General features: G+C 39.6%; 1 protein-coding gene across 4 annotated transcripts in view; it reads right to left on the bottom strand.

Moving 5' to 3' along the window:
* Positions 1-13,205, bottom strand: part of LOC109032266 (metabotropic glutamate receptor 2) — a 555,771-nt gene that overhangs the window by 89,263 nt on the left and 453,303 nt on the right. The gene's annotated exons all lie outside the window — the stretch shown is intronic.

Below are 13,205 nucleotides of genomic sequence, written 5' to 3'. Positions count from 1 at the left end.
TGCTGTAGCGGTTAACTCAGCGTTTTGTGAGTTGTTGTGGCACACTTTTTTACATCCAGAGTAATAAGTCAACATCCTTTTTTCGGTGTTTAAGGATTTATGTCAGTGTCAAGAGTTAAGTTGATGGTCTTGGGCAATTGCCCTCTTCCTTCTTTTTATTCTTCTCTTATTTCTCTCGCTTGCTCTCTCTTTTTCTCTCTTCTTGTAAATTTTCCTTTTCTTTTCCGAATCGTAAAACGAAGTCCTATGTTTGAAGGACCCGGTTGAAAGTCTAATGTCATTGTGCACTGGTGCCCAAAGCATGAGAATGTGAGTATACAAGCTACACCGAAAAGGATGCAACTATTCGTGCTCTAAGGATGGTCACATTGCAGATCCAAAAAACTGAAGGCGCCCCGGATTTGCAACGTTTCAAAAGGCTGAACGTACACATATTTCACCGCAGACATTCGGTCTCACACATTGTTTTCACTCCTCCAGGTTTTGCATTTTATACTGGGTCAAAACGACGCCCTTGTTTGAAACTATCTGAAAACAATTCTGTTAAAAACCTTAAAATCTAAAATTTTCGTTTTCATGGTTCGACGACCTAACGGGGCATTTCGCAGTCGTCCTTCAAACAGTTCAGGTCACCAGGGTGGTCCTATGTGGTTTACATTGTAACGAAGGGAGGTTTAAGGAGGCCTTTCACAAATAATCATAAACTCTAAATGTGTCTTCTATCTTAAGAATTGCCAATTTTCATTTTCTGTTGCATCTTTTATCACCCATCTTCAAGAGTCGATCACAATTTTTTGGTTACGCTACGGACACAATTTGGCGACACTGCCATGTCTCACGAGATGGACTGGGAGAGTGTACATGTATACGGAGAGTACTACCTTATCAAAATATGAAAGTTCTCCGAGCCTAAAAGGGCAGCAACCTTTCCAGCACAAAAAATGTCACTACCAATTTTCAGATCCCAATGTCAAACCAAGATGGCCAAGAATGTTAGTAAATGAGCGTTCCTCCCTAAAAATCAGTACATGTATGCAAAAACTAAGTAAAAAACGTTCTTCACAAACGACTAGTCGTAACAATTTTAATAATATCACTCTGGATATTTTGAATTCATATAGGTTGACTATGCCTTTTTGGCCCTAAAAGTTCCATGCTCTAGATTCAAAGTTACCGACATGTCTGTACTCTCTCCATGTAGGTACTTTAGGGTAGAGTGCTCTTAGTACTACTTGAGTATGGGAGTGTATGGAAATTTCGGTAATTTCGGAGGTTAGATCATGAAGCTCTTAGGGCCAAAAAGGGCAGCCAGCCTATAAAGTAAAACCAGAGTGATTTATTATTACAATTATCGTTTCGACTCGCCGTTTGTGAAGCACATTGACTTAGTTTTCGCATAAATGTACTCTTTTTGAGGAAAAACGCTCATTTCTAAATATTAATGGCCATCTTGGTTTGATATTGGAACCTAAAGATCGACGGTGGTAATTTTCTAGAGATTTTCGAGATTTTCGTCCCATTTAGACCCCAAGACCCTTATCTCTCTACCTCCCTACATTAGATGGGCTAGAAGGATTAGGCAAATTAGTGCGGTTTCTGCTATTTCGAGAGATGCGTGTTCGAAGTTTTGAAATTACATAGATCCTTACTGCGGAAAGAAAGTTCAAACCTACTTTTTGATGCTTAAAAATTTGACCTTGGAGGCGAATTGTTCACAAAATTTGCATTAAGACTAGTTCTACTTGAAATCAATATTATCTCAATTTTCCCAAAAACTGCATTTATGCGCCTTGTCCTTCAAGCCCCTCATTTGTAATCTAGACTAGAGTCCCTTTATACTGAGAGGCAAGACAACACCCCCTCATGGAGTCACAAACGGGAATAAAGATTTCAGAAATTGAACGTTTTTTGTAATCTTTGATCGGCCCATTCTCAAATTCCTTTCTCCGTTCCTTCTCTCATTCCGTTTGTTCCTTGCCGAACCCGTGATTCCCTGGTCCATTCCAGATTATAATCTTTGCAATCGGTGAATATGTAATCTTTATTCCCGTTCGTGACACTGTGAAGGCCTAAAATACGGGAACCAATCAGATATGGGTTCACATTGTCTTGACTCTCAGTATAAAGGGACTCTAATCTAGACTAGTACAACCAGAAGCTGAGATCTGATTTAACGCCTTGTTTGTTGAACAAATTAATTTGGCAGCAAATCAATTTTTTCCGGTGCTCAGGCGTTTCTGCCGTGGTGAAATCATCGACTCATTGTTTGAAAATGCGCGTGAACGGTCGCGGCCGGTGATTCATCTGCATTGGGGCGCGTGGTCCGGTGTGCGGCGGACGCGATAATGTCCCGCCGGGGCGCGGAACACGCGCCATAAACAAGCGCGAGTAGGTCGCCAACTCGGAGGGGAGACACGGGAAACGCGGAGCCCGAAATTCACGCTCATATAATAAATGAGCTCAATAAAGCTCGAGTTAAAACTGCCGTCTGCACCCTCGGCCGCCGCCCCCGTAACTTTCGACTCGCTCCGTCCCGAAGCCGAAGCCGGAATTCAAATCGTCCCGACGGCGTGACGACTCTGAAGCTCGGCGACGCGATTAGAACGATAAGTGTTGATTAGCATCGAGCACGGTGTGAGGAGATAATGGGTCTTGCGGAAACTATTGCCGCGGCGAAAAGAACACTTGTTCCACGGGGTGGATCTTCAGCCTTTCAATAGTTTGCCGCACCTCAGACGTAGAGTCCCTTTATACCCAGAGTTAAGACAACTCACTTTTGGTTGGGCCAGGGATGGGCTGAAAGTGGCCTAAAAAAAATCCGATTCTGATTGGTTCTCGCTCATGGAGGCCGAAACGAGTGCACCAAGATGGCGGTACCTCGAATGTGAACAAGAATAATGAAAATATTACCTAATTGTGGTTTTTCAAGAGTAAATTGTTATTTCCATCGGTCCAAAATGAAAATAGATTAAGAAATTATTCACAAACCAATCTCATTTTCTTTTTAACTGATCAATTTGTTGATGTTGCTGTTTTTGTGTGACAGACATCGCAGGATACCTGATCCTTATCCCTCAATATCGTTCGTTTGGGTGCACTCGTTTCGGCCTCCATGGCCAGCCAAGGCCGGCTGCCAGTCGGCTGATAATCGAGTTGTCTTAACTCTGGGTATAAAGGGACTCTACCCAGACGTGATTCAATTTCTACATGAGCTTGGGGAAGCGTGCACTGGAAAAAAAAATCACATTGGATCTAGAGTCCGGACTCTTAAAAACATCGACAAGAAAAAGTACTCTTGATTCAATTACAATCTAGCTTAAATCAAGAACCAAGCCTCTTAATTGAAGCGGATTTCGTTTTGATTCAAGCGAAAATCCGATTGAATCAAGAGTATTTTTTCTTGTCAATGTTTTCAAGAGTCTGGACTCTAGATCGAATGTGTTTTTTTTTTTTTTTTCCAGCGTGGGGTTATACATAAAATACTGTTATAATACGTATATATAAATACTGTAAAATACGTTTTTTACGGATTTTCTTTTTCTGTTTTCGTTTAGGAGATATTAAAAAGGTGACCTTATTTTCTGGACGACCCGCATCATTGAGAATGAAATTACTCGCGTTTCTCGTAAAAACTATATTGTATCATAAGAAATTTGGCAACATCAAATTGTCCTTGCGTGGTTTTTTTCTGCCGCATGGTTGCCTGTAATGCACTGAAAGAGATAATGAGTCTAGAAAGTTCTATTGATCGAATGATGTAGAAATAGCGTGTACAGATTGAAAATTAAGGCGCCTTCAATTCGAGTGATACTTCCAGCATATCCGTGAAGCTAGTTTAGATGCGTGACCTAACTGAACCCAACCGGACGCTGTTTCCGTCGGTTCCCGAGCTTTGTGGCTGATCAGACAAATAAACTCGGACAAATTCGATCGAAGCGAAGACAAAACATTTATTTGAACGTTCCAGAAAACCCACTTTTCTCCAGTTTTAATGAATTAAATCCAAAAATCTATAACGCGCCAGAGAGCTGAGTGTAGTTGATTTTAAACGTTTTTAACGGATTTTCTTTTTCTGTTTTCGTTTAGGAGATATTAAAAAGATGAACTTATTTTCTGGACGACCCGCATGATTGAGAATGAAATTACTCGCGTTTCTCGGAAAAACTATATTTTATCATAAGAAATTTGGCAACATCAAATTGTCCTTGCGTGGTTTTTTTCTGCCGCACGGTTGCCTGTAATGCACTGAAAGAAATAATGAGTCTAGAAAGTTCTATTGATCGAATGATGTAGAAATAGCGTGTACAGATTGAAAATTAAGGCGCCTTCAATTCGAGTGATACTTCCAGCATATCCGTGAAGCTAGTTTAGATGCGTGACCTAACTGAACCCAACCGGACGCTGTTTCCGTCGATTCCCGAGCTTTGTGGCTGATCAGACAAATAAACTCGGACAAATTCGATCGAAGCGAAGACAAAACATTTATTTGAACGTTCCAGAAAACCCACTTCTCTCCAGTTTTAATGAATTAAATCCAAAAATCTATAACGCGCCAGAGAGCTGAGTGTAGTTGATTTTAAACGTTTTTTACGGATTTTCTTTTTATGTTTTAGTTTAGGAGATATTAAAAAAACCGAAAAGAACAATTGTTCCACGGGGTGGATCTTCAGCGTTTTCAATAGTTTGCCGCACCTCAGACGTGATTCAATTTCCACATGAGCTTGGGGAAGCGTGCACTGGAAAAAAAAAAAACGCATTGGATCTAGAGTCCGGACTCATACAAACATCGACAAGAAAAATTACTATTGATTCAATCAGAATCTAGCTTAAATCAAGAACCAAGCCTCTTAATTTAAGCAGATTTCGTTTTGATTCAAGCAAAAATCCGATTGAATCGAGAGTATTTTTTCTTGTCAATGTTTTCAAGAGTCTGGACTCTAGATCCAATGTGTTTTTTTTTTCCAGTGTGTTGTTATACATAAACTACTGCCGTGCAACGCAAAAACGCCATTTTCATTTTTTTGAAAACAAAGTATCATAGCTGAAAAACTTGTGTACCTTGGGACAATTTTTTGCAGAATTCTTTTGAAGAAGAAGTTGCCGAATTTCCCTCGATAAAAACCGGAGACACTGGAAATTGTGATTATTTTGTGATTATTTTTGTGAAAATTTTCAGACGATTTTGTCTGCAATTTAATTTAAAATATCTGAACATTTTAAGGAAAAATATGCTGAAATTTCGTCCAAAATACATGTTTCATCGAGGGTAATTTGGCAACTCTCGAATGTTCATACGGCGTCCTTCCGTAGCAGGCTCGGGTGAATATTGAACCGATTATTATTTCAAACCATGTAAGCGCCAATCTCTATTTTGGTGGTAGAGTGGTTGTTTTTTCTTTGTTTTCTCTGGTATAATCAATCGTGTCTGATTTCAAAATAGCCTTCATAAAACATTCATTTTTTGGAATTCGGACATTGTCAACAAAGCAAAATATACTTTTCTTGTATTTATCGCATTCGTAATTTTGGCGCTTACGTGATTTGGAAAAAAGTCGGTTGAATTGAGATAAGCCCTTACGTCAGAAAAGAGCCGTGAGTGCAAAATTAAGTTTTGAACAAATGGGCTAGGTAGCGTCTAAGCGGAAAATTTTATTGGGAATATTGCTACCAATCATCGGAAAGACTCTCAAAAATTGTGTGGATGATTACAAATCCAAGCATTCTCTTTCCTCTGTACAAAGAGGATATTTTCACTTTCATGTTAGGCTATAGGATTCGGCAAGACGGCCGTAAGTCCTACCTCATGCATGCTTTTTTGGTTGCGTTAATGCTTCTCACGGTTGTTTTATCTGAATTTTCTTGAAACGCCAATTATTCCGCTCTTAAGATTACAGTTTTCAGACGAATTTACATTTCTTTCTCCCTTGTATATTTGTGGTCACGACGAGAACTTGATAAAAAAAAACATTTTTTAAAACTATTTCATTGGAATCCACGCGACAAGTTTTTACATTCATTTGAACCTTCGACTCCACCACTTAAGGGAGTAATATAAATAACCGAAACGTAGAATTATCTCAAGTCCCCATCCCTCACTTTTTTAATGGTGGTAAAAATGAGCAACAAGTTTCAAGAGTTTCAGGCGGTTTGACAAAAAAGAGCTTCAGTTTTTATGCTCATTTTCCGCCATTCAATAAATTCGCATAATGGGTCTAATGCAAACTTTTGGTGGAACGAAGAGTCATTTTATAAGGAAAACTGCTGAAATATCAGTGTGAACGCACTGGAAAAAGTCTGAAATTTACTCCTTCGTTCTTGATCTCTGCGTAAGAAATTTTGCACATTTTTGAGCTTTTCGCCTCAAAAAGTATTAACTCTTTTTCTTAGATTGTTTTCTTTATCTCAAAAATAAAGAGATGTTTGGTCTATACCGTATGACTTTGAAAGCGCCCGATTTCTTGCTCGGAAAGAGGAAACCTGGTAAAAGTTTTAAAGTTTTGGACTGCCCCTGATCTCATAATAATTCTCATGAATAAGTGCATGTATCATAGAAAAAATATATGTTTTATTAAGATATAGATATAAGAGGGAAGAAAGCTGTATGAAGATAAATACCTACCTTGGAGGCCGGAAAAGTACGGAAGGCTGGAAAGTGATCAAAGGGTTGCGACGAAATAAAATGCGCGACATCATATCTCCGATACCAATTGACAAGATGGAGGACTATTTTAAAGATTTATTAACGGAGAGGCGACCCGAGTTTCAAGGCGGAGTCATAAGCACTAAAGAAGATTCCAACGTGGAGATCCAGCTCCAAGATGTAGTGAAGGCTGTGAGGGAGCTGAAAACTCGCAGAGCTCCTGGACCTGGGGGTATACCGGCGGAGTTGATAAAATGTGGCACCGGTAAACTATTTGAACATCTGAGGAAACTCATGCAAGACTGTTTGCATGGTTCCGAAATACCAAAGGATTGGAAGGAATCTTGGATTACTCCCAGTCATAAGAAAGGTAGTAAACAAGATTGCGATAATTACAGAGGTATATCGGTCACAGGAACCTTGAGCAAGGTCTATGGTAAAATTCTCAAGGCAAAGGTCGAAGAGTTTTGGAGCGGCCAGGAAGCCGAAGAACAGGCTGGTTTTAGAGCCGGTAGGTCTACCGTCGACCATCTGTTCACCATTACCCAGGTCATCGAGAAGAAAAGGGCGGTCAGCCAGGAGCTGCACTTGGTGTTTGTGGATCTTCAGAAAGCTTATGACAGCGTGCCGTTAGTGAAGCTTTGGGAAGCCTTGGAAAAAAGGGGTTTTAGCAAAGGACTTGTGGGGGCAATTAAATCATTTTATAACGGGACGATAGCAAGAATTAAATGTCGTGGAGAGTTGTCCGGAGGTTTTTTCGTCACAAAAGGGCTAAAACAAGGCTGCTGCTTGTCACCAACACTATTTAAGGTATACCTAGAGCACGTTTTAAAGGAATGGAAAAATAAGGTTGCGGGAATGGGCGTTCCACTCGTTGATGGGCAGACCCTTTATACTCTATGCTTTGCCGATGACCAGATCGTTGTAGCTCAAGATGAGGAAGATGCAGATTACATGACGCGGAAGTTGGTCGAAGAATATCGGAAATGGGGCATGGACGTTAGTGTGTCCAAGACAGAGAAGCTGGTCGTGGGAGCAGCGCATCAACGGCAAAGCATAGAGCTTGAGGATGGACGGCGCATCGAAGAGTGTGACGAGTATAAGTATCTCGGTGTTTGGCTCGATCAGGATGGAAGGATGGATAGAGCAATTAAGGACAGGATCATCCAGGGCAGGAGAGCCATTGCGATGCTGAACGGGGTGCTCTGGGATCAAAGCATCTCAAAGGCAAACAAGCACCGGATATATGATGCCATCGTTAAAAGTATCTTGCTCTATGGTAGTGAAGTGTGGCCTTTGACGAAAAGAACGCAAGAAATGTTGAGGGCAACTGAAATGGATTTTTGGCGGCGATCTGCCGGCATTTCGAGACGGGACCGTGTCCGTAATGAGAGAATTCGCCAGGTGATGAAGGTTGAGAAAGATATCGTGCACGACGTCATGTCCAGGCAGTTATGCTGGTATGGACATGTGCAAAGAATGTCGGAGGAGAGGTTGCCCAAACAAGTTTTGGATTGGGTACCACCTGGGAAGAGGCGACGGGGACGTCCCGTAAAGGGTTGGCGGCAGGGCGTTGACGAAGAGATGTTGCGGTGTCAGTTGCCCGATAACCTCTGGGAAGACAGGCATATGTGGCGTTTGGGTGTCGTAGAACGCCAGAGTGCGTTATAAAGCGACTCTATATATATATATTAAGATATACCTAAATTCATGCGTGACAGCATCATGTGGAAAGCACTTACTGAAATAACTATTCCAAAGAACAGAACGTGAGATAATTAATTGTATTGTCGGAATATACAATTGAGAGGCTTGGAGGACAAGGCGCATAAGTCCAGTTTTTGCTGTTTCGAGAATACGTGTTTGGAGTTGTGAAATTACATGGAGCTTTATGGCGAAAAGAAAGTTCCAACTGATTTTTTGATGCTTAAAAATTGAACTTTGGGATCAAATGTTTTACAAAAAATGCATCAAGACTAATTTTAATTGAAATCATCAATATCTCAATGTTTTCAAAAACTGCACGTATGCGCCTTGTCTTCCGAGGCCCTCAGTCATTGCAGCTCCCAAACAGGTTTGTTACAAATCGACGGTGATCAGACCACGTTTCTCGTCCTCGTTATTTAATAATCTCCACTTCCGCTTTATTTTTTGAAGGACAACATTTCAATATTATTTCTTGAAGTTGTTACTGAATTGTCTTCGTACAGTGAAAAAAAACTCACGGAAGTTCTCAAGAATTGACGTTGCGCAGTTTTCCATTTGAATAATAAAATAAAGCATGAAGTCTGCAACGTCGAAAACAGAGATACGTGGTTTGGGAGGTTCACCATCGATATCCAAGCGATTTAAATGCAAACTTCAAAAGTAGGATATTCCTGATAAAGTTCAGATATGGCATACCGGCTCGATTATGACATTCGAAATAAGCGATCCTGATAAAAGTAACAGCAAAAATATATATTTATAAGTGGGCATAAAGTTTAAAGATTGCCAACTTTTTCCCCCCTTTTGTTACGGACTCAAACTCATTTTAAGACATGACGTATAATATACTACTTATTACACTTTACAAGACTTGTCGCTCCAGTCTTCGAGAGATGATTCTCAAAACTTAATTAAGGCTTCTGCGTCAAGCATACTCTCATTAGTTTGCAATTATTCTGTGCAAGGCACTCTTCCGAGGTATGCGGGAGATTCTAAAGTATGATGTCAGTTGATTTCTGCTTGTTAGTTATACATTTTGCCGTTTTGTGATACCAAGAAGATCTCTTAAAATAGAGGAAAAAAATTACTGTGGGTGGTGAGTTAAGTGCGTTGTTTGGTAAACTGGCCTCAAGTCGCGAGCTGAGATATTTTTCACCGGTATGTTTACAGAAATGGACTGCAAGTGGGAAATATACATACAGAGTGATCAAAAATTCTGCACCACCCCATTAACCCCTAGGGGTTTATCCTCTTTTCAGGGTGGTTCCTTTAAAATTTTGTGGGTTCTCAAAAGTATTTACCTTTGGCCTACAGGCACTCAAGCACGTTTAAGTCTCTATCTCAATTTGTTCAAAAGTTAAACGAGTTGTGTTTGATGCTAGTGGTGTGGGAATTTTAGATCGCCCTGTTTATAGAATTGGTTTTTTGCACATAAGAGATGCAGTCTGCACATGAGTAAATATAACGGAGGTAATATCGTGCGAAAATCACGTTAAACGCGTCAGAACTTGACTAAAACAAAAAATTAAGAAAAAAGAAGAAAAGAAACTGAGGTTTATCAGTGATCTTCCTGCGTTTCCAGGGGGAAGGTTCAAAAGATCGTAATGTACTTTTTGTTTCTTTGGAGGTCGCGGGCTTAAGACATGAGTGACTGTGTGGCAAGTGCGTCGCATGGACATCCAACTTTCAGAATTGCATATTTTATAAAGTGCTACCAACTGAGCTATTTCGCGCGTACATCACACTGAAAAAAATTTTGGTGTATTTACTAAGAAAAGGGTAAAATTACCAAGAATTCAGGGTTCTATTCAATCCCAGTTTTTTTCTTGCTAAAATTACCATTTATGAAATTGGTATTATTGACTTTCTCGGTAATTTTACTGCACCCCGGTTAAAAACGCCAATATTTTTTATCGACTGTGGTAGAATTACCGAGATGAAATGGCAAAGTTATCGGGAATTGATTACCAATAAAAGTGGTATTCTTTCCTGTAAAAAAAAACAGAAAAAATACCGGTTTTTAGGTAAGCTTACCAGTCTGTCTTGGTACAATTACTAATAATTGGTAAAAAAAAGTGAGATGCTAAAGGTACCAACGGACCTTGGTAAAAACGCCGAGAATTTTTTTTTCAGTGCATTTTAGAGCGCTTAGCGCGATGATCGTGCAATTTAACCGTTGCAGCATCCAATCAGCTGGCTGCATTACCCGAGTGCAACACACCCCACTTTATGTTGAATAAGAGCTATAAAGATGTCGAGAAAATACGCAGTAATAAGGCCGTAACACGGCTAGATTCGGCATGATGAGCGGCGGCACAATAGGGCGGCGGCCGGGGAGTCCCTATTCACTGTGATCTCTTCGCAGCACACTGGGCCGATTCAATAGAAGAAGTCAGATAAAATTTCGAAACTTTGAAAGCTTATGTTTTATGAAAATATGAAACAAAAAAAAGGTTAAGAGCCATGCCTTTTGTTTTTTCGTAAAATTTCCTGTCGGTAACACTAATTGAATTTCAATTGTTGACAAAATAAACATGGAAATTTGAGAAATTAGCTAATAATTTCATGTCCGACCTCTTGTATTAGTTCACTCCACTGTGCGTAGGGAGAAAATTAATCCGCAGCTAATGAAACTTCGCCCCACAGTGCAATTTGTAATTAGGTACAGGCTTTCTCCAAGTGTATGCTTTCGCGGACCCATCATTAATCCTCATTAGGAACTTTAATTTCATATTTGCTTCTTATGAAAAGATGTAAGGTTATATCAGGCATCAAATTAGAATATTTTCAGTGGCTACAAACTTTCCAGATTCTTTTGTATCTTTTTCATAAATAATGGATAACATTTTGCGAAATGAGGAAACTTTAGGATGATGTCCTGCGGTGAGCGGAAAACTTCGAACTGAAAGTTAAAAGTGCGGGATCCGAGCCAGAGGCCGTATTTTTCGCGAACAGAAAAAATTGCTCCAGTGACCGAACCGTGCAAAAGCGGAACTTCTTTGCCAAAATATTTCAGTTCCTCAACTAAATAATTTTAAAATAAAATTCAACCTGGTCAATGGACGAGGGAAATTATGATTTCGATTTGCTGTCACAACTAATTTCACATGAATGATAAATCCAAGTTTATGAAATTTACCCGAGTCATTGATTTCCGAATCGGAAGCATACATTCGCCTTCAAATGGCTGGTTATGCGCAAATCTTACTCCCGCGGTTGAATAGTTACGGATCCTGCTCCTTGCATTTGCTGAGCGTTCTTGCACAACGGAGATGTTCCACGTGTGAGGACTTTGTGATTTAGAGGGCAGAATTGATGTTTTTGCACGATGTTTGTTCGAGACTTATTGATTCATATTGTACAATGGTTTTCTTTGAAAGGTTCAAGCAAAAAGTCAAGGAGTATTCTTTTACCAGGAAAAAATAGGAACCGAAATTTTCAAACACCTTAATTTGAAATCCAATGTTCGATAAATGACTATTACTATGAATATTGTAAGACGGATAAATTACCATGAAATTAATATGAATTTTGCAAAAGGAATGATTACCTACCATAATATTTCATTTTTGTAACAAAACAGTTACTATTACTACCATAAAAGAAGTTCTCTCGGACTCAAAGAGCTTATATAGAAGTTATAGCTGCTACATGCCATCAATTTGGAATGAGCCTAATTAAGTTGTTGTTTCATAACTTTGACTGACCGCTTATTTTCAAGCGATAGGATTTATAGACTTGCAGTCTGCACCAAAAATGGTTTCTTTTTTAAGGAATGTTGAATACAAAAGACTTCTGCACAAGTCCTTACATAAAATTAAATGGGATCTCTGTTGAATTAAAGTTTTGATTCAAACTTTTTGTCGTGGAATCTTAAATTGCTTACTTTTTTCCCTGGCCCATTGCGGTTAACCTGAAAATCGCAAACATTTTTATCGTTAAAAAACTTTGCCATTGGCAATGATGCAGCTCAGTTTCTAATGAATTCAAATCCGACTCCGTTAGTAGTGAGGATTCAAACTCCGCAGAGTTCAACGCACATATTTTTCTAAAACTTTCACATCGAAATTTGCAGGAAACTAAAGCGCTGGCATAAGGACAATCTTCAATCAAAAATGCAAATTATAAGCCAACCGCAAAACCTCTAACTTCTCCGAGACCGGGAATTGAGCCTCGTTTTGAACATTTATTTTCGGCAGAGTCATCTTCAGCTCTAGTGCTCAGGAATAATCTGGGGCTTGCTTCTGAGAGAGCCAGATGTTTTCATGTTAATAGTAGTGACATGAAGACGCCTGCAAACCGAAAGTAAACAACCGTCAACTTAGCTGACGACACCTCTAGCCTCCATGCACGCTGGGCTTGTCGATTTCCTTCGACATTTTTGCAGTAGTGAATGCATAGCTGAATTGCGCTCCAGCTAGAATTGTATTTAGCAAATGGGTGGTTTTTATACGAGGAATAAAAATAAACAAGTGGTTACAAATGAAAACAAAATAATATGAACTATGCAAAACGATAATCCGGGCATCGGAACTTGGCTGTTTTGAAAACGCCTTCAAATGCGGCGTGATACCCCATGCATTCCGGAGAGTTCAAATAGTTGTATCATTGCGCCTTAAGAATGTGACGGAAGATTAAAATTGAAATAGCTTTCATGCACGCTGGCCTTTTTGATTTCCGTTCACATTTTTGCAGTCATGAATCCATAGCTTAAGCGCGCTTCAGCTAGAATTGTATAAAGCAAATGGGTGGTTTCTATACGAGAATTAACAATAAACAAGTGGTTAGAAATGAAAACAAAATAATATGAACTATGCAAAACGATAATCCGGGCATCGGAGCTTGACTGTTTTAAAAA

Source organism: Bemisia tabaci, chromosome 5, assembly GCF_918797505.1.
Source record: "Bemisia tabaci chromosome 5, PGI_BMITA_v3".
NCBI classification, from domain to species: Eukaryota; Metazoa; Arthropoda; class Insecta; order Hemiptera; family Aleyrodidae; genus Bemisia; species Bemisia tabaci.
This window is presented reverse-complemented; position numbering and strand designations above follow the sequence as displayed.